At 39.1% G+C, this 20908-nt stretch overlaps 2 long non-coding RNA genes across 4 annotated transcripts in view; one reads left to right on the top strand and one right to left on the bottom strand.

The window, feature by feature from the left end:
* The window catches only part of LOC143679396 (uncharacterized), a 68477-nt gene extending 57650 nt beyond the window's left edge, over positions 1-10827 (bottom strand). For all 3 annotated transcript variants that reach the window (XR_013173716.1, XR_013173714.1, XR_013173715.1), the window contains exons 1-2: positions 10767-10827; positions 10146-10238 (exon numbers count right to left, since the gene is read on the bottom strand). This is a non-coding gene — a long non-coding RNA (uncharacterized LOC143679396). The remainder of the gene's footprint in view (positions 1-10145; positions 10239-10766) is intronic.
* A 60-nt stretch (positions 10828-10887) lies between these two features.
* On the top strand, positions 10888-20382 carry LOC143679395 (uncharacterized). Its single transcript, XR_013173713.1, has 3 exons — positions 10888-10985; positions 12995-13060; positions 20249-20382. It is a non-coding gene; the product is annotated as an uncharacterized LOC143679395 (long non-coding RNA).
* Positions 20383-20908: the final 526 nt, after the last annotated feature.

Below are 20908 nucleotides of genomic sequence, written 5' to 3'. Positions count from 1 at the left end.
GGCCTCCTGGAAGTTATGAGTGGGGCACGTTTCCTGGAATGCTTGCTAAAAGTTGGTTACTTTGCCGGGCTGCAGTGGGGGGTGGGCTTTAGCTTAACACAGGGGACAGAAGTAGAGACCAGATAGAACTGAGTGACTCTCAAAGCTGGCAACATTCTGCCAGTGCAAACAGTACCTATTGACAGCAAAAAGCTAACAAGCCATAGGCAGCACATTTGCCTTATTTGAGACTGTCTTGTTGGTTTTCTTTCAACCCACAGTTGATTGGTTTGATTGGTAGAGAATTAGCAGTCCAAAATAATTTGCAGCACCCTAATTGTATTGCTTCACTCTCCTCTGACATTCAGTACCACTGACTAAATTCTAAAGCCCGTTTGCTTCTTATTCTTTTACATGTGACTTGATATTCTCTCTCAAAGTTTTTAGGGTCTTCCCTTCACCCTTGTGTTCTGATATTTTAAAGAGGTATCTAGGTTGAGTACTTTTTTCACTTATCTTTCTGGATACTGGAAGGGCTCTACCAATGGGAAATTCTCTGGTGATCTTTGGCTCTGGGAAACCACCTTCTGTTATTCTTTTAATCATGTCTGTTCCCTTTATTAGGAACTGTTGTTTCATAGAGATTGAAACTTGTAAACTGATTCTCCATATCGCAACTTTTCTCTTATATTCTCTTTTGTATTTTTGCTTTGAGTTTTAGAAAAACCTATAGGGCACCAGAGATTTCAAATTATTTCTGTGGTGGGTTGCTGAGATCTTGCACTTAGGATGAGTCCTGAAGTGCCAACAGTATTCCTGCCCCACTGGCATGCCAGAAGCCTGGGCTGAAGAGAAGATCTCTCCCTGCACTCCTGCTTCCCACAGAGGTGGGCTGCTGGGGCTTGGTAGCAGGGGTTTTCTCAGTTCCCTTGTTGGTCTCAGGCAGGTCCTAGGAGCCTGCCCCTGAAACTGAGCTCTCTTAGCACTCCTGCCCCTTCCCAATAGGGAAAACCTTGGCCTGAGACTTGTGCATGGATAATGGCAAGACAGTTCCCTGCCCCTCCTCAGGGGCAGATGGCTTCTACCTGGTATCAGCTCAGGGTTCCTGATGTGTGCAGAATTGTTGACCACCCCCTGTGGCAGCTGATCACTATCTTCTGTTCATGTCTGTGTCAAGCATGGATGGGATTCTCAGGGTTCTTCTGTTTCCACCTCATGTGATGCCAGGTCCTGTACCAGAGAAGGGGTCTCTCTCTCAGCTCTTCTGCTCAAGCCTCAGTCACTCATTTGAGAACTCAGTGAAGGCATGTGGAAGAGTTGGCAAGGCTGTGCGGACTCTTCTTGCGCCTGGAACTCCCAGGGATTCTAAGCTATCACACTAGCTCACACTCAGCATCCAAGAATGTGTTAACATTTCAGCCATTATTTTCTTCCCCTATTCTATGACAGCCAATTCTTCCTCTCTGCTTTAGCCAAAAAGAAAGCATTTGTGTGCCTCCAGTTTGAGTTTCAGTTCACTATGTTGCCTTGTGATCACAGCTCTTTGATAGGCTAAAACAAATACAATTTTGTAGACCACCAGGCTTGTTCTTGTTGTTGGGTTGAGGGTCACACTCTCTGTGGCTTTCCACATCCAAACCACTTTCTTTTCTATTTTATTGTGAATAATTTGTATTTGGGGGTGTCATGCCACCCCACTTTCCCACATGGGTGATATAGTCTTGGGTTGTGATACTTAACACATGAAAGTCTTAATAATCGCATTGCAAATATACAACGCATTTCCTAATGCTGTTATTAAAATTAACCACAATAAAGTCCAGCCCAAATCATTCAAACTTAAGCAGTTTAAAATGTTCATGATTTGATTTTTTTATAAAACATTGCAAAATGAAAATTAACTGTTGTTATTGTGTTACTTGTAAATAACCTCATTCTTTGGGAAACCATTGAAATTTTATTAAAGTAATAAAACATGTATTATTCTTCTCACCAACAATTTTGCTTTGCTAATAATAAGTGTAATGCTGCTTTTTAAAATTCAAACCAACCAATACTTGTTGAGGAACTTGTATGCCCACAGAATGGTATTAGGTACTTGGGATATATGTAGATAAGCCATGGTTTGTGCAATCCAGTAATTTACATTTATATGAGGACATAACCATAATTAATTAAATCTAATTCAAGGCAAAAGTTGCTTATTGCAATAAAAGAGGTACAGAGAAGGACCATGACACCATGGATTAGGAGAAATATGAATCAGCTTCTTAAAATGAAATAGGGCCTAGAAGGAAGATTAGGATTAGAGCGGATAGATGTGGGTGGAAAGGTCAATCTCAGCTATTATAGTAACCTATGAAAAAAAGGCAGAGATGAAATAGTTTGGGAAGTTCAGAGAGCTACTTAAATATAATCCATATTATGTGCCATCAGGAGGGACAGGATGGTTTAATGGAAGTACAGAACTGGACTTATAGAGATGAAAGGAAAATCACAGTCATCTTGAATACCAGGATGGAGAGATTGAAAGTTATTCTACAGGTAATGAGATTCCATTGAAATTTTGTGAATAGTGGAGTGAGGGGACTATTCTTAAGGGTAGGACCCCTGTAGTAGAGAGTGAAGGAGGAAGGAGATAAGTTTGGAGAATGGCATAAAACTCAATGAATAAATATTGGCTGTCTATAATCTGCCTGATGATGTGCTAGCCCTGGGAATTGGAAAGAATTAATACTCAGTTTCTATCACCAGACCACATAAACTACCTGACTTTTGGATGATGTCCTGCTGCTTCATGCCTCTATGAACAGGTGTGGTCATAATGTTACATAGATGATAATACATGATGGGAGGTGAAGCCAGCAAAGTGTTAACAAATTGCCTAATATACTGGGTTCTGAAGAATTGATATGATCAAAACATTCTTTTTAAAGACATAATTCTATGTCTTTAATTCTAGGGCAGGGAAATGAATAGGAAGCAGGAAAACCTAGTAGTTGGGAGACCACTTGGAGACTACTGCATATTTATGTGGGAATTGACCAGAGTCTGAATAAGAAGAGAAATAGAATACTGGTGAATGAGGTCTGAGAGTAGGAGACAAAGGATTGGGTTAAGAGCACAGGTTCAGCATTTAACTTTGGAATGAGAAGGCTCCTCTCAGGGTTGAAAATCTTCATGGATAACCGGAAAAATGGGAGAGTTGGAAGCTACAGGCATATCCACTCACTTCTATTTTCTCTGTTGAGAAAAGAAAATCAACCTTAGTCAATTTGGGGTGACATAGACTCTGAGGAGACTGACAATGATTGAGTAGTTCTTTTTGAGAATGATGCAGCAAAGGGACAAATAGAAGTGGCAACAGTGGCTAGAAGCTGGATCTTTTGCGGTGGTTTCTATTTGCATATTTGTGCACATTTTTTTTTACATGGGCAAGTACTGGGAATTGAACTCGAGTCTCATGCATGGCAGGTGAGAACTCTGCCTGCTGAGCCACCATGGCCTGCCCTGTGCACATTTTTTTCCATTAGCTCCCTGGTGTGTTGAACATTTGATGGTTCCCCGTTCAGAGTCAAGTGGTTCAGCCCTCAAATACAGGAGTAACTCTCAGCCTTTTGGTTCTCTGGGGTCACCATTTTTTGGGCTGTGCAGCCTGCAGACAGCCCTACTTCAGGGGGCACTGTTCACAGAGATTACAATGTAAATAACATCCCCTGGAGTTGCTCAATATAGTGACCTTGTGTGAGCAAATGATGAAGTTATGGAAGCCTATGTAAAGAGAGTCTACTCCCCAGGATGATGATGAGTTTTTCAGACCTTACTCCCTAAATGGGAGAGGAGGAAACACTTTTCTACACCTGCTGAAGTATTAAGTCTTGCTGAAATGGATCACAAAGACCTCTCTCAGCTTGTGGTTGATGATAATTAAATACTAGGTATGGGCAATGACTTATTTCTCTTAACTTCCTTGTTTATAGCTCACTTTTGGTCACTGAGAAAGAAGGTAAGGACCCCCAAATCTTTATTCATTGAACAAGAAAAGGAGTATATGATTCTATTTTAAACATCTGTGACCCTGAAGCAAGATGCGTGTCTTTGATCCAGCTAACATTTCTTGTTGTGCCTCCTCTGGCTCTTCTACATTCTCCTCCACCCCTTGTCTTTTTGTTTTAGTGCACTTTGTTTTGTCCATCATTTCCCTGAGATCCAATTCAAATTTTTCCCATCTTGTTTTGCTATTTGCTCTTTTGAGTGTTCAGAATCAGTTGTCCTGTCCTCTAGTTCACTGTTCTTTCTTCATATCTGCTGTTGTGTGTCTCTAGTATATTTTTTATTGATCTACAACATCTTTACTCTCTGTGATATCCGTTATTTCTATTTATTCTTTCAGATTCCTCTTTATGCTCTTGCAGTGTCTTCTTGATCTCCTTTATATCATTAGCCATCCCATTGATTGCATTATAGTAGAGTTATATGAGCATCTTTGATTAGTTATTCCAAAGTCTGTCTCCTCCGGTGTTTAAATTTGCTCATTAGACTGGGCTATGTCTGTCTGCATCTTCATAAGCTTAGTGATCTTCTGTTGCCTTCAAGGCTTGTAAATATCTTGATAAGGTTACTTTGGAAGTTGATTTCTTTCTGTGATCTAAAGCTTTGTATTTGTGTGGAGCAGGATGTGGAGAATGGGGCAGGGCACAACAGTGCAGTGATGGGTGGCAGCACAGATATAAGCACAGTTCAGGAATGGTACATTGGCACCTATGAGCTTGGGGTGCAGGGCATGGGGTTGTGAAGGAGTGGTACGAGGGCGATGGGGATCTTAGAGCACAGGAGCTGGGTGTGGTGTGTGGAACACAAAGGTAAGGCATTGCGGGAGGTGGATGCAGGGGCTGTGCAGATGCATGGGGGCTGGTGCACAGGCACGATGTGGTGAGCATGTGGAGCATGGTAGTCGTGGATATCACGGTGTGGGGTATGGGGCACAGAAGTCTGGACACAGGGAGGGCAGGGTGTGGGCATGTCCTTCCACGAGGGAGGGGATCCAGGGGGACTGGGAAGCAGATGAATGAGTGTGAACCTAACCATCACACACCCCCAAGAATCAGATTCTGAAAGTGTAGGAAAATCCAAAATTCATACAATTCTACTGTATACAAGATTGAAAATGAAAGCAGTAAAAAAAAGGCAGAATAAGTGGAAATCCTACCAGAAGAGTAGACAAGAAGTGCTCTGGAAGGTAGGGATATCTTTGGGGGAATTCAGGAATCCCAAGGCAGATTTAAAAGTGTTCAGATCATGGAATAAGATGAAGAAAAGGGAATCCCCTTTGGCCAAATTCCTGACAATAATTAATACAGGAAATTTTAAGTTAAAATATACTAGTGTATTTTCAATCTAGTTACAACTTTCTTTTCAGTGTATGTCTCTTTGAAAGAAAATTTACGTTGGTGAATTATTAGAAATTTTACAAGGTCTATGCACCTAGATTCCCTTGGATCCTTACACTGATGATTGAGTGCCAGGAAGAACAATAGCAGAGGTACCTGAAGTTACCTTTTTTCAAGGTCATTTTTTTATACAGTAGAATTGTGTGAATTTTGGATTTTCCTACACTTTCAGGATTTGATTCTTGGGGCTGTGAGATGGTTAGGTTCGAGTGTCAACTTGGTTAAGTGATGGTACCCAGTTGTCTGGTAAGCAAGCACTGACCTAACCATTACTGCAAGGAAATTTTATGGCTGGTCAATTAATCAGAAGGCTGGTTTAATTAAATCATCAGTCAATTGATTGCATCTGTGGCTGATGACATTACCTTATCATTCGTCTTCCTGGTCAACATTGTTTTCCTTCAAAATACTCAGAGCAATAGCGCCCAATCAACTCTGAACAATGCCTCCAAGGCAGAGATACCAAAGAGCTCCACTCATTTTGCTATGCAGCAATGGTCTGTGTACCTTTATTATTACGATAAGCCACTATTGTCCATTTAGTCATTAATAGTAATGGCTCTAAGGTGGTAGCATAAATTGCTAGTTTAAAAATTTGCAGCGGTGGAGTGTGAGGAGAGTTCAGTGGTAGAATTCTCGCCTGCCAGGTGGGAGACCGGGGTTCAATTCCCAATCCATGTTGTTTTGTTTCCCAAATAACAACAACAGCAAAAAACAAAAAAAACAAAAATTCAAGAATGGTGCTGCAATAATGGGATACGCACATGGAAAAATAATGAAATATGACCCTGCCATACAGAATGCCAAAAAAAAAAAAAATTGCAGCAGGTATCATAGAATGCTAGACTAATAGAACCTTAGGAGTTATTGTATTCATTCCCTGAGGGAGGACTGGTTGAAAGAGATTTAGCCTCTATTTTAAGGAGTTAAGGAACTATGACAGAGCTACTAGCTCTTTACTCTTTCTCCCATATCATGCCCCACTTTTAGGTATATAATAACAAAGTCAAATCAAACTGGAAAGAGGATTTAAAGTTGACATGAGGATTGTGCAGTTTCAAACCTATCATAAATACCAAGATCAGTTTCATATGTGAAATGTATTTTCCCTAGCGTGTTATCTTAGATTATTTCATTGTGCTATAATCGTAACTATAAACATAGCCAGGCTCAAAAAAAACAGTGGTGAGCCTTTGTTTACAGACAAATATAAAAATTAGATTTGGCTTAAGCCATCTAAATCAAGCTAATTCCCTTTCTCAGGTTAAAACTCCAAGCCTGACATAATATACGGAGCTTACAAGATTGCTTTAATATTGTATGAAGATGAGTGGATTATTTAAATCCAAACAGCAGCATCTTTAGTGAAATTTTTAGCTACGTCAAAGTGAAATTTAATTCAGTATAGCACTGAAATACATCATGATCAATGTAATAATCATGTCAAAGTTTGAAAGTTTGCATTTTTAAAAATTTGCGTTGATGTGAAAAGTCCAGCATAGCAACTACTAATATTTGTTCTTCTTTAAAGTAAATATTTACCTTTTCTCTATCATTCAAATCAAACAAGGTGGATTGAAAAATCAACTAAATTAGACATTCACACTTGCAAATGTTCAGGCACATAAAAATACATCAACTCATACATGAGGTTTTCTAAGAACATATTTCCAATTCTTCTCTTTGAAGTGACATTTAAATTCATGGGGCTATAAAGGTACTATTTCCAGAGATAGGGAACTATGACGATAATTGGGTTTTACCTGAGCATTTTGCCCATGAATATTTGAAAATCCTCACAATAATGTGAAATCACAAGATTGCATTTTGAAAGTTAGCCTGACTATTGCTTTCCCACAATCAACACATCCTTTGCCACCTACTCTATAGAAGGTTGACCCTGTCTGGCAGCATAGCAAATCTCCTACTTCAGGTATCGGAATTTCCAATAAGCAGCATCTCTAAAGGGGAAATTAGAACATCTCCAAACATTACCTGTGGCCCCAGAAAGGAAACGTTGAGGATAAGCCTGTAGTTTAGGTCAAAGCAAAGTAATTGAATTTTAGGCGCTGTCCTTTGAAAAGCTTGTGTGCTGGAATCTGATTAGAATTTCTTGGCTTTGTGTGTGAAATCTATCACAGATATAGATAGATGCTAGAATTTTTCATGTGTAAATAATTTGTGTCTGAATGCATTACAGAATTGAAACTGTCCCTGCTGGACTGTAAGCACCTGAGATTATTTAAATATTTCTTTGTTCAAGCCCTAAGGGTTCACATCTGAGGGCTGAGTTTCAATGGGATGCAGTATTGCACTGAGAATAGGAAGCTTCTTAGTAATATCAAAGAGAAACGTGTAGAAGTGTGCAGTCATTGCAAACTACAGGAGCAATTGATGTTGTGCTTTGTTTGGTCCTTTATGCTAAGAAAAGAATTCAAGGTGCAAATAGGGCCTCACGTTTTCAACAGAATGGAGATTGTACTGGAGTCATATACTATGCATGCAATGTAAATATGTTTTGTACAAAAGAGGTATATGGCTCCAAAGCATTCAGGGTCTCAGTTATTGGACAAGAGAAGAGAGGAGCTTAAATGGCCCACCTTGGGATTGACAGAAACCATCTCTTAGAGGACTTGAACCTGAGGGTAATAATTAACAGTCTAAATTTATGTGAGAAGACAAGGTCCCATAAGTCTCCAGGCAACAGTTTTTAGGAACTTAGTCTAAGTCTGGGTCAAAAGACTTGTCCTGTGTCAGGGGAAAAAGTTGGCAGGGGCGAGATAGAGCTAATGGTCTAATGAATGAAGCCCGGGTTTAATACTGGGTTCAAGTTAACCACAAGTATTTGTTCTGCCTCTGAAGTTCAGCCTAATCCCTAGATTGCAGCCTTCCTGCACAGGCACCAATTCAACCATAAAGGTCAAGTAGATAGTGGACCTAGAATTGTCTGTATCTGAACAACTAGGGGTCCAATAACTACCCCAGGACTCGTTAGAGATCAAACTCAGGGCAGCAGAATTAATCAAAGCCCTGATGAATCAGATCTGATTCATATGTGGCTACCCCTAAACAGAAGGGAACATAGCAGGCACTCAATTATTATTTCCCTAAACAAAACTGAACCTGCTGATTAGAGATCATGGATGATCTTTTGAGATCATGGATAATATCTAATCAAGTTGATGGTCAAGTTGATGAAATACAGGCACTGACCAATGCGTTTTAAAATGTTGCATTACAGTCCCTTAGGAGAAGTCCTCTCTCTATAGTTTGCATAGCTTTCTTGGTGTAGCTAGCTTGGGTTGTCTTGTCTACTTTAGAACTGAAAAAAAAAAAAAGCCCATAGTGTTGAACTGCTAGTTCAATGCCACATTTGAGATGGAAGTCAAAAACGATTTGTTCATCTCATGTTTCTAGTGTTGCTTTCTAACTCAGAGGTCCTTCCCCTAATTCCCCTGTGGCAGGAGGAGCTTTGATAAATAGACTGTGACAATTATCATTACTGTCTTCTCTCGCCTCAGCACAAAGCTCCATACCAGTCAGCCTGGTCCCATGCTGGGCTTGACTCTCCCTCACTGTTCCCAGTCTCTGAATCATTGCTCCTGTTTTACTTCTCTCTCTTCTCCTACCCAAATATTTTGTATCCTTTAAAGCCCAGCTTGAGTCCCAGATGACTTCCATAGCTCTTATGGTGTGAATCCTAACATTTAGCATGTGTTCTCAAGTGCTTTACACCTTTTGCTCCCAACGTGTTTGGAAACTTTATCTTATGTCTTTTGAATTTCCCACAGCATAGAGGGCATGATAACAGCTCAGTAATATCCATTGATTCATTGCTTTACAGTCCTTACTTTTGCATTTTAATCACAATCCTACAGTCTAATGTGGGTGTGGGGATGGGTTACTAGCTTTGGGAGATATGTAGGATCAGAAATATCTATTGACACATATGTATTGCTTGAATATTCCTTTGTATAAAAAGTATACAAGATTGTTTATTTGCATAACTATGAGTATTGTATGATCCCTAAGAGTCATTTCCTATCTATCACCGTGTCTAATCCTAAGTAGGTATGCACAACAACTCTTTGGAGACAATGCAAAGCTCAGCCTATGTGAGTAGATGAGTTTGGCAGGAGGGATTATGTTGCTTGGTAAGTGATAGGGCAGATCTGTAAGGAAAAGCTGGAATCTAGAGACCACGCTGAACTACAGAGATAAAACAAGTGATAGGGAGAAACTTGTAGAGCAGGGATGGGAGAAGTTAGCATTGGAGAGGGGTTGGAATTCAAGAGTAGGCAATAGTGGGTGGCTCATTGCATTAGAGAGTTCAGACAGCAGGACAAAGAGCTTATAGTTCTTGGGCAGAATCCCAACTGTGGGAAGATATGGGTAAGGAGAAAAAGCAGGGATCAATTAGCAAAATATGAGGGGGTACCAGGAAATAAACTGTGAGCCCAAATAGATTATTAGCCTCTCTGGTCAGAGCAAGACCTGCAGCAGTTCTGAACAGAAACAGAGACAGAGAGCTTATAAACTGGGCTCCTTATAAGTCTTAGTAGGCTGACCTATACTCAAAATTCGATCAAGACTGAATCTCTAGGGTTTTAGTGATCTCCCTGAAGGTCACAAGGAGGTAAGAGCAGGGAACCAAGCAGATTATTATAATCCATTACCTGCCTAGAAAAGCAAAAAGGATTTGAATTTAGTACTTGCCTGCTTCTTTGAAGATGAGTTAATATTTATACAGGACTGACTTTGATGGAGCCACTGCTGATTGCACAGGAGATGGAATGTAGTCTGAGGGGGCTGGGAAGGTCAGAGAATTAAAAAAAAGAAATTATTCTAATACAAGTATATCCCTAAATCAAAGACTTTTCTACCCAGGTGTATTTTATCAGCTGTTTTTGTCATAGCCTGAAGATATCTTTCTGCTTTATTTCTCTCTAGAAAAAAAAAAACAAAAATAAAAACCCATTGTGCTATTTGTTTGATTTCTTCTGTGCTCTCTATACCTTCTAAAAATGTTTTTCTGTTGCCCTTTTCTGTGGTGAAGTGTGTCATATTTTCCTGATTCTAAAATAAAAAGATATAATAGTTTTTATCTTTAAAGCTCGTGGAAAGTGAAATTGTATATATTAAATAAATCCCCTACATTCTAGTTTCCCATTCTTGCTTTTGTGCCAGAAACTATTTCTCCTTCTAGTCTCTCTTTTTCTTCTTGGAAACTGTTTTTAGAAACTCTTCCCAGACAAAATGTATGTTCAGTGCTAGGTAAGAACACCTAAAAATAACTTCAAAGGAAATTATACGTGAGCTGTATATAACATTATTTACCTCTCCAAGATCATGTACGTATCTTGACATACATGTCAAGATACGTACATTCTAATGTATTACGTATTAGAACATTCTAATTTATTGTGAGGCAGAGAAGGTTCACCAGAGCAGTAGAGAATGTGTGTGTGTGTGTGTGTGTGTGTGTGAGAGAGAGAGAGAGAGAAGATGAAGAGGTTCCTACTAGAGTTTAAGAACTATACAACAGACTTAAGGAAGGTAGGAGCTGGAGGGCAACAGACTGAGAAATTGAGACAGGCTAGTGAAGTGAGGATTAACTGAAGGTCTTGAACCAAGAAGGACAGAGCAATTGTCCAGAGAATTGCCCAGAATAGCAGATCTATTGAAGAAGAAAGATGATCTTTAGAGGCAATCAGACAAGGCCCTGTTTCTTTAAAGACAAGGTGTCAGAGGGAGAGAGATGGCTTCTTTGGGGACAATCAGGGTAGACTTTAGAAAAGGAACTAGCTGTAGCTAATAAACCGAACTTGGTAGACTCTCTGATAGTGCTGGCAGTTTAAATTTGCTGCCACATCCCAGAAAAGATCCATTCATAATCATTGAGCATTGGAAGTTTGGCTATTTCCTGCTTTGCTGTCTTTTCAATCTTGGATGAAATCCAAGCACCACCTCCAATGACAGTAAACCAGAAGGCGTTCAGGCTAATTTTAAGTTTGTTGAGGGCAGCATGTGATTTTTTCCAACCATAGAACAACAGGACTACCTATTTTCTGAGAGTGTGTCTCTAAATCAGCTTACCACAAATTGTTGTTTATATTCTGTGTGTATGCACGGTTGATGAAACCTCATCAGGGGGTCAATTTTTTCGGCTACTTGGTGAGGTGGAGGTGTGTGATTTTGAAATGTATTCATACTGATACAGCCAAATGGAAGACAGATCAAACTTCCTGTATAATTTAAATATTCCACAGGGATCAAACTGGAGGTTTGGAATTTCAGTTTTGGTTTTGCATGTTTTATTTATTTTTTAAATAGTTGAAACCATCAACAGTTATCATGCAGTCTAGCAAAATATTTAGGTTGCATTTCTAACTGATTTTGAGGGTTTAGAAATAGTGATGCAATTGCTGGAATAGATCCAAAATTCTTTTGTTATTTTTTTTGAGGCAAATATGGACGTACAGACCTGTTATTCTAGTGGATAAGGTACATGTTGAATGGTAGGAACCTTTCTAAGCAAAGAAATCCAGTCTTTAAATCTTCATGGTTGAATGCAACATTACCTTACTTATAAAAAGTACATTGGGCATTTGTTTTGACAGAACATTGTGGGGTTTTTTTTCTCTTATAGGACATCCACCAAAGTATACTTAAAATATCTGATATTGAGAATGATTATGTAATGGGTATTAAATTACTTTATGCTCTGAGATCCTAAAATTAAAGCTCTGTATCAATGTATGAAGTCATAACAGAAAACATGGTCAACAGAAAAATTATTTGCTCCAGCAGTTTTTGTGCTTTTTGTTGTTGTTGTTGTTGTTTGCATTTTACAAAACAAGACATCCACTTTATTTTCAGATTCCTTTACCCAAAGACCTATAGGAAAAAATTCAATCCAAATTGAATTTGGATTAGGTTACAAGTAAAATATTCAGAGACAAATTTTCTTCCCAACCCCTTGTATATGCCCAGAACTCTTAGAAAGAAATTCTGTGTCTGAGTAGAAATCAGTTTCCCTTAGGAAATCAGGAACATCAATTTTCCTTCAATTTCTCTATGGTCTCCATTATTTTGATCCCAAACTGCCATGTTTTGTGTTATGGCCACTAATCCATGTCTTCTTAAATCCTTTCAGAAATAATCTATAAGCAACACAAAGGCAAAACTGTGATCTCCTAGTCCCCTAACAGTGTGTAGTATAAAGAAGTACTCAATACATATTGACTGAATAAATTAACAAGATACATCAACATCTGTCACATGGAATGTAGCTTGGTTTCCCACACTGTGATAAAAGTTTCTTAATGCTCAAACTTGTTGAGAATAGTGAATGTTTTACATGATTCTCTATGGAGGAGGAGTCCTGGGGAAGGGGCATCAGACTGAGGGGGCAGGTTTGCATTTTGGAGAAGAGTCCCCTTTTTTTAATTCCATAAGAGGTAACAGTGGACAGGTCCCAATTTGAATATGGGGAAGGTGGCTGGGTCTTCATTTAGAAGTTTCTCTGCATTTTATTCTATTAAATAATTTGCTTCCCTTAACAGCACTGAACACATTATCCAGTGAATGAATCAATTACTGGAGCTGGAAGAAATCAAGGGCAGGCTTTGGTAAGCTTACCTCTGTAGCAGCAAAAATATTTGTTAAAGACTAGGCTATTTCTAAATCCTGCTTTTACCATCCTTTTTTAATACATAAACCCAAGGTCCCAACAGTCTATTATTATGAAATGCTTTCATTTATTCTTTTACCTTCTTCTTTTAAGTATATTACCCAAAGGCCTATTTGATGATGGTTGCCCCCTCCCCTCTGAAGCCATCCCTGGTTCTTTCTAGGAATTATCCTGGTGTCGTCTCACGTATATTTGGAATCAGATTTCTCTGGCTCTTACTCTTCTGCTCACACCTTGCCACCTTATGGGTGGCTGACTGTTGTGATTGCCAAGCTGCAATCCAATGCCTTCCACTTCCACTTTATCCCCCTGCCCCCTCCGATACACACACATGCACTAATCTCAGAGAAGGGATACCACCTCACATTTTGAATTGGTTCCTCTGTAATTCCTCAGGGCAACTGGCTTTTCTGAAAAGATTGAGGATTGAGAAATCATTGTAGACAGTCATTTTAAACTTCTGTTGGTTGTGTCTCCTCTTAGAGTCTAAACCTTCCTAGGCTAACTCCTTGCAGTGCTTCCACATGGCGCCATGAACACTGCAAGCAATGTGTCGCTTCAGTCTCCAGGACCAGACAACTCCTGAACTCAGATGAGGAATAAAGCAGATTTCCTTCCCCAAAGCCAGATCTACCTCACTCTTAAGCTTTCCCAGAAAAACTTACAATGGGCAAATCCATGCAGGGGAAATCCTGCCCTCCACATGCATGGGTTTGATGACCTTGGAAAAATAGCCTCAATAGCAAAATAATGCATTCCCTTCTAGTTTGGTTTATTCCATCTGAAATAAACACAAACAGTTCCACTCAAGTTACATAGAAATGCATCTTGTCTAATCCCTGTTGCTCTCTTTTCTGTAATGTGATGTGAAGAGAAGTTATGACATGAATCAGGTCACCCCTCCCAATCTCTTATCATCAAATACTTGATTGCACATATACCTAGTGTGTTAGTTAGATTCAGTTGTCAACTTGGCCAGGTGAGCATACCTAATTTTGTTGCTGTGGACATAAGCCAATGGTACGTGAATCTCATCTGTTGCTAATTACATCTGCAGTCAGCTAGGAGGCGTGTCTGCTGTAATGAGTGACGTTTGACTTAATTGGCTGGTGCTTAAATGAGAGAACACAATGCAGCACACCCTAAGCAGCTCGGCATTCCTCATCTCAGCACTTGCAGCTCAGCCCAGGCCTTTGGAGATGCAGAAAGAAGTCGCCCTGGGGAAAGTTGTTGGAACCCAGGGGCCTGGAGAGAAGACCAGCAGAGACCATCCTGTACCTTCCACATAAGAAAGAACCTCAGTGGAAAGTTAGCTGCCTTTCCTCTGAAGAATTAACAAAATAAATTCCCTTTTATTAAAAGCCAATCCATCTCTGGTGTGTTGCATTCCCACAGCTAGCAAACTAGAACACCTAGCAACCCAGAAAGGACCATAGCATTTTAGCATAGGACACACACATTTAGATTAAGAGTGGGAAAAAATCAGCTAACTCTTAGGGCATACATTTACTTCACTGAATAGAATGCTTACTAGCTCAGTCTAAAGCATTTGCTTGAGGATCTGTAGCTTTTCTAGGGACCTGGGGAACTTGCTCTTATATGTTCTTGACTAAATGTCCATTGAAGCATTTTTTTCCAAAAGAAAGATAAACTCTTATGTCTTAGTTTTCCAGGGCTGCTGTAACAAGTACTCAAGACTATTGGCTTAAATAACAGAAATGTATTGTCTCACAATTCTGGAGACTAGAAGTCCAAAGCAAGGTGTCTACAGGGCCATATTTCCTATCGAGTGTCTTGGATTATAGTGGTGGTCAGCAATCCATGAGATTCCTTGGCTTGTGATGTAACTTAATCTCTGCCTCTGTCACATAGTCATCTCTCTGTCCATGCCCTACTGACTGTGTCCATATTTCTTCCGCTTATAAGGACATCAATCATGTCAGATTAGGACCTACTCTAATCTGGTTTGACCTCATCTTAACTAATAACATCTTCAAATGTCCTATGTACAATCACAGGACCAGGGGTCAGGGGCTAGGAGTTTGAACATGTCTTTTGGAGGGTACACAATTCAATCCATACCATCTAGTCTGGGCCTCTGAGGAAAAAAGTGGATTTTACTTTGAAAATGACAGTTTTTTGCTTGGGCAGGCACCAGAAATCAAACCTGGGTCTCCAGCCTGGCAGGCGAGAACTCTGCCTGCTGAGCTACCCGAAAATGACAGTTTGTAAACTTCAAAAATGTTAAGGTTCAGTCTTTCTAGAGCATCTCCTCTCCTACCTCTTTACACTCTATTCAATATCATGAAAATATACAATTTCATCTAACTTTGTTAACTTATATCTACCCAGATATCTCCATTTTAGGTGGTTTTATTTTAAGATTTTTTAAAAGCTAACATACACTTCTTGCATAACAAAAAGAAAAAGATGAAGACAATCATAGGAAGTACACATAATGATGTGCAAGGTAGAGAGTTGGGAGATAGGGAAACATGCCACATAATCATATAGACCTGGCTTTTAATTCTAGCTCTAACTTTTACTAGCTATTGTGATCTTGAATAATTACTTTACCTCCCTGAGATTTGTGTAAAATGAAGATAATAATAGAAATATCCTCATAAGATTATTGGGAGGATTATATGAAATAATTCATGTCAACTGCTTAACTCAGTGCTAAAATAGTGGTCCCCAAATGAATCCGATGGGGATTTTCTTGGGTGCTGAGCTAGTCTTTCACTTGAGTAGCCAGGAGACTCAACAGAGGTAGGTGAGCAATGCACGTTTGTCACATTTATGTTAATGCTCAGGGGCTGGGTTTGTGGTCACTCCATTTTTGCTTGCTCCTCTTTGGTTGTCTACTCTGACTTTGAAGGGCTGATAAGCACTTTTTGAGGAGAACAGGTATATTTTAAGTGAACACTTTGACATATGATATTTTATTAATATCCATGCCCAATATAATTAAAATGTAGGAAAGAAATGTGGTTGAGGATTACAGTCTTTCTTTGTGATTGAATCATGTGCCCCACAAAAGGAATGTTCAAATCCTAAACCTGGTCCTGTGGGTGTGACCCCGTTTGCAAATAAGACTTTGGAAGATGTTATTAGTTGACGTATATTAAACTGAATACAGGTGGCCTTAATCCAATATAGCTGAAGTCTTTATAAGCAAAGGAAATTGGACACAGAAGAGAGAAGCCATGGGGAGTAGCCAAAAGCTGGATGTTAGCAGAACCCAGAAGAGAAAGAAGAAGATACCACCATGTACATTGCCATGTGATGGAAAAGCCAAGGGGCCCCATTGCTGGCCAGCTAGAAGATGCTGACTCTCGGGGAAAGCAAGCCTTCTGGGCTCTGAAACTGGGAGACAGTAAATTCCTGTTGCTAAGCCAACTCATTGTATGGTATTAGTTTTATCAGTTAGGAAACTAAAACAGTCCTGGTATTGAGAACAAAACCTTGTGACACTGGAATGTTAAAATACGAACCTCAGCCCACCTTACCAGGTCCAGTCTTCACTCAGACTGTCATCCTTAAGGAGAGCCCAAATGTTCATGTATGTGTGTGTGTGTCCCTGTGAGTGTTCATATATATATATATATGATCATGAAAACCCTGAATTCAATTACAACTCATTTTCTTTTTTTGGTCCTGAAGTTCATTCTCCCCAGCAGAAACACAACTTACAGGATCTGGTAATAGTATTTGTGCTTTTTTTTGAACATTAAACAAATCTTCTAGAAGCATATTTTATTCAGATTACATATGACTGAATCAGACACAAATGAATTGAATTTTTTTTTTGAGCCAGGCACTGAAAATTATGAGATTAAAAGCCTTAATGATATGTTTCAGATTTTGACAATGTCATGAACCATACCTTTTAAAGATTGAAGTAGGCAGGTTCTATTTTGAATACATGGACATTCTAGAAGTCTTTTGCTCTGTGAAATGCTCCAGATCAGAGGTTAGCAATTTTTTTTCTGTGAAGGGAAGATAGAAATATTTTAGACTTTGTGGGCCACATACAGTCTCTGTGGCAACTACTCAACTTCCATTGCAGTGTGAAAGCATCCATAGACAATAAGTGAACAAATGAGCATGGTTGTATTCCAATAAAACTTTATTTAGAATAACAGAACACAGACCAGAGTTGGCCTCTAGCAGTAGTTTGCCTAATCTGATTTAGATGAAGTGACTCCTTAACAAGAACCAAAAGTATAAGCTGGTAGGGCAGGTTATTAATATCAGTGCCAGCTCTCCTTCATGGCTAAGCTCCAGCACATCTCAGGGTGATTCTACAAGCAAGTCCAAATTAGCCTGTAATATGTTTTCTTCCGTTTCCCTCCTCTCTCTCTTTATTGTCATTTTTATTATATAAGTAAAATATACTAAGTCTAGACAAACCACGAAGTACAAAAGAACAATGGCACTTTAATTCATAATCTCACTCCAGAATAATTGTTTTATATTGTTTCATATACTTTACTATGAGAACAAATAATATGTAATTGTAAACACTTTATTTTATCTGCAAATGTTAGATTATAAAAGGTATATATGAATGTATGCATTTATGTATATATGTATATGCAAGTATGTATACATACGTGTATATATTTGTGTGTGTATACATATTACTTTTTTTTTTTTTTGGTAACCTGTTTGATAGACTCATAATGAGTCATTAGCCTTTAAGAACCCAGGGTTGACCAGTTGTTGGCAGGTAACTTTCCATTGTCAAGTGTTAGTGAAAGAATGTAGCTTTTTTTGTTACATTGTATTATATAAATAAAAGACTTAATATTACCTGATATCCTAATTTTAATTGAGAGCAATTTATAGTCCTCCAGGTGCACTGTATTTTTCAACATTTTCGATTTCAAGAGTAAACTGAAAATATAATTGTGTTGTATATTTCCCTTCTATTGAATCATTTCTGATTGTTAAGAGTTGTACTTTTGGAATTATAACCTAATTTTAGTTGTTAATTTTCTTTCAAAATATCCCAAAAGTTGGGAGCAGGTGCAAGGATCCTATTGAAAATCCTGATGTTATTGGCCGTTTAGTTGATGCAAATTTAGAACTTGATTTTTTTTTTATCCTTGTTAGGGCACAGGGGTGGGGAGGAGGGATCCAATTTTGGAGACTGCCTAATATGAAAAACTTCTTAAATCTGCTGTTTAGGCTCCCAGAATCTAAATACAGAGCATGCACTTAATGATATCTGTTTAAAAATCAAGGGAATGGAGATGCCTCAGCTGGGAGGATGTGGGCAGAAAAGAGCCTCAAGCTGCCTCCTTCATTTAATCACAGTCAGCTTTCCTTCTAGGGGTTCCAAATTATCAGTGGGGCAACTTTTATTTTTCATTTTACAGTTTGAACAAGCAGGTGTTTCTTTCATGAGGCCCATATGTTCTTTTGCAAGCTTTAGCCAAAGCACCTACCATATAGCCTGTGGCAATGTGGCACCCAGCCAATTTCCTTATAAGACTTTCCTTTTTATTCCAAGGAGTATATGTGGAAAGTGAACGAGTGTATGTGTGTGCATGCGTTTGTGTTCATGTGTGTGTGTATGTGTGTGTGGAAAAAGAGCAAGAGAACAACAGCATTGTCTTTGGGCTGGTAGTGCTTCGAACTCTCTTGATGCCAATTACCATGAAAATGAGCCATCCGTGAGGCCTAAGGTCCAGACTGACCCCACACCAAACTCCTGCTCGTCGGCATATTTCCTAGCAGGCTGGAACATGGCTGTGGCAGAACCCAGAGAGCAGCTGTCTCTGTCTGGCATTAGTATAGTCCACCCAGGTGGATTTCTCAAGTTAACAATAGTAGATACAAAGAAAGAAGAGCACCTCTCAAAGTTCCCTCCTCCTAGCTCCATCAGGCTCTCCAAAGCAAACCCATAGGAGAGGGCAGGATGACGCATGAGAGGTCTATGGAGCTAAGAAAACATGCTTATTCTGTAACCATGTGGAGATGGCAGGTATCTGGGAGCCCAAATAAAACCCACCAGGATGTGTGCTGGAAACGATTGCCTGGGTAAGCATAGCTTCATGATCAGCACCAAAATGCAGGCTGCTGGGAGAAAGCATGCAATGTTCCTGAAAGGAAAAAGTCTGCACTTCAGCACAAGTGATGCTCTTTGTCCATTCTTACAGGGACAATGAATAATTTGGATATGTATCCTATTTACTCTGATAAGCTTGAAAATGAACTTGCCATCTCTACTCATTATACACTCATCATTGTTTCCTTGTTAGATGGAAGTGAAAATAAGAGCCTCTTCATTCTACATTTACCAGATAGTCCATTTCGCAGTTTTGATTTCCCTAGGAGAGTTTTCCCTAGAATGGATTTTCTTACAAGGTGATTTATCCTAGTGGCATATAGCTAGATTCCTAGACCTAGTTGTGTGTTCTCCTACCGTGGAGGGTCCTGGTTATGTTTCCTACCTCTATACCATCATACTCCACCTCCATGCACACACACACACATACACACACACATGCGTACAAACTCTACCCCTTTCCCAGCTTCTGCAGGACTTGATGATATAAAGACTGTGCTACTGGGATATTATAATTGTTTTCACTTGAGAATATGTTGTCAAAATATACTACCCTCCAAATTCTTTAAAATTAAGTAGCTAATACATATTAATTGAAGTACACCAACCAATACGGAAATTATAGCAATTTGTAAGAGTGAATCAGTGGTCACGGTCTGCGTGACATGAACTTAAAAAAAAATGTTTATATTTTTATCTTCACCTAAAGAAAATGAAGAAGACAGAATAGCTACATATAAATTACATTGTATTTAGTTTTCTTTCTTTGCCTATATAATGGCCTCCAAAAAAAAATAACAAAAAATATATATATATAATGGCCTCTAGTGACTTGCTAAGTGTGGTTTATGGACTAGAAGCACCAGCATCTCCTAGGAGCGTGTTAGATATGCAGAATTTCCAGCTCCACCCCAGACCTACTAACTCAAAATCCGCATCAGGTGATGTCCACACACATTAAAAGTTGAGAAACTTCAGGACCATTAGGTTATGTACTTAGTTACATCTATTGTTTGTTTCAGACAGTACTGATTATAATATTTATCAAAGGTTGCAGGATAATAAAACTGCCAGTCAACATCTCAACCTGAATGGGGATTCTGAGGGAAAATTTGAAAACCTTCCTAAAGTGCTTTGGCTGGAATGGACAACACTGGAAGAATTCCATTTACAGAACAATAAAAAACAAGGTGATGCATATTTACACATTTTGAAACATGGTAGTTTAAATATGTTTGCTTTATTCATGTTAGACTTTGCAATATTAAAGGCATTGATTAGTTGTCATAAAGTCAGCTGAAAATGATATTCAGTGGCAATTAAACTGAAACCATATGTGTGGGATAAAACTGTATTAATGAATGAGGTGGCTTAAATTTAGCCTGTTAGACATAACTGAAAATAGAGACTCTCCCTAGCTGGCAAAGGTCTGTTCAAATGATGGCAAAAAAGGACCCAAACTTCAACTTTGCAATAACTGGATTGCAGCAGCCTCATAACCTGATGATGAAGTAACCAATGCAGCACACAGCAAAGCATGATGCATTGAGGCATATAGAGGTGGGAGGGGGTGATATTCCCTGTCTCTGGAATCTGAGACTACATCTTGCTATTAACCTATAATCAGAACTTCAAGCAACCCCAGTGGAAATCATGTATGTGAAACAATGACAGGATATCTCTGGAAAAGTTACAAAAGTCGGGGCTCTC

The sequence above is a fragment of the Tamandua tetradactyla genome, chromosome 4, assembly GCF_023851605.1.
Source record: "Tamandua tetradactyla isolate mTamTet1 chromosome 4, mTamTet1.pri, whole genome shotgun sequence".
In the NCBI taxonomy this organism is placed as follows: Eukaryota; Metazoa; Chordata; class Mammalia; order Pilosa; family Myrmecophagidae; genus Tamandua; species Tamandua tetradactyla.
Note: the sequence above shows the minus strand (reverse complement) of the source record. Positions and strands in the feature narration are given on the sequence as shown.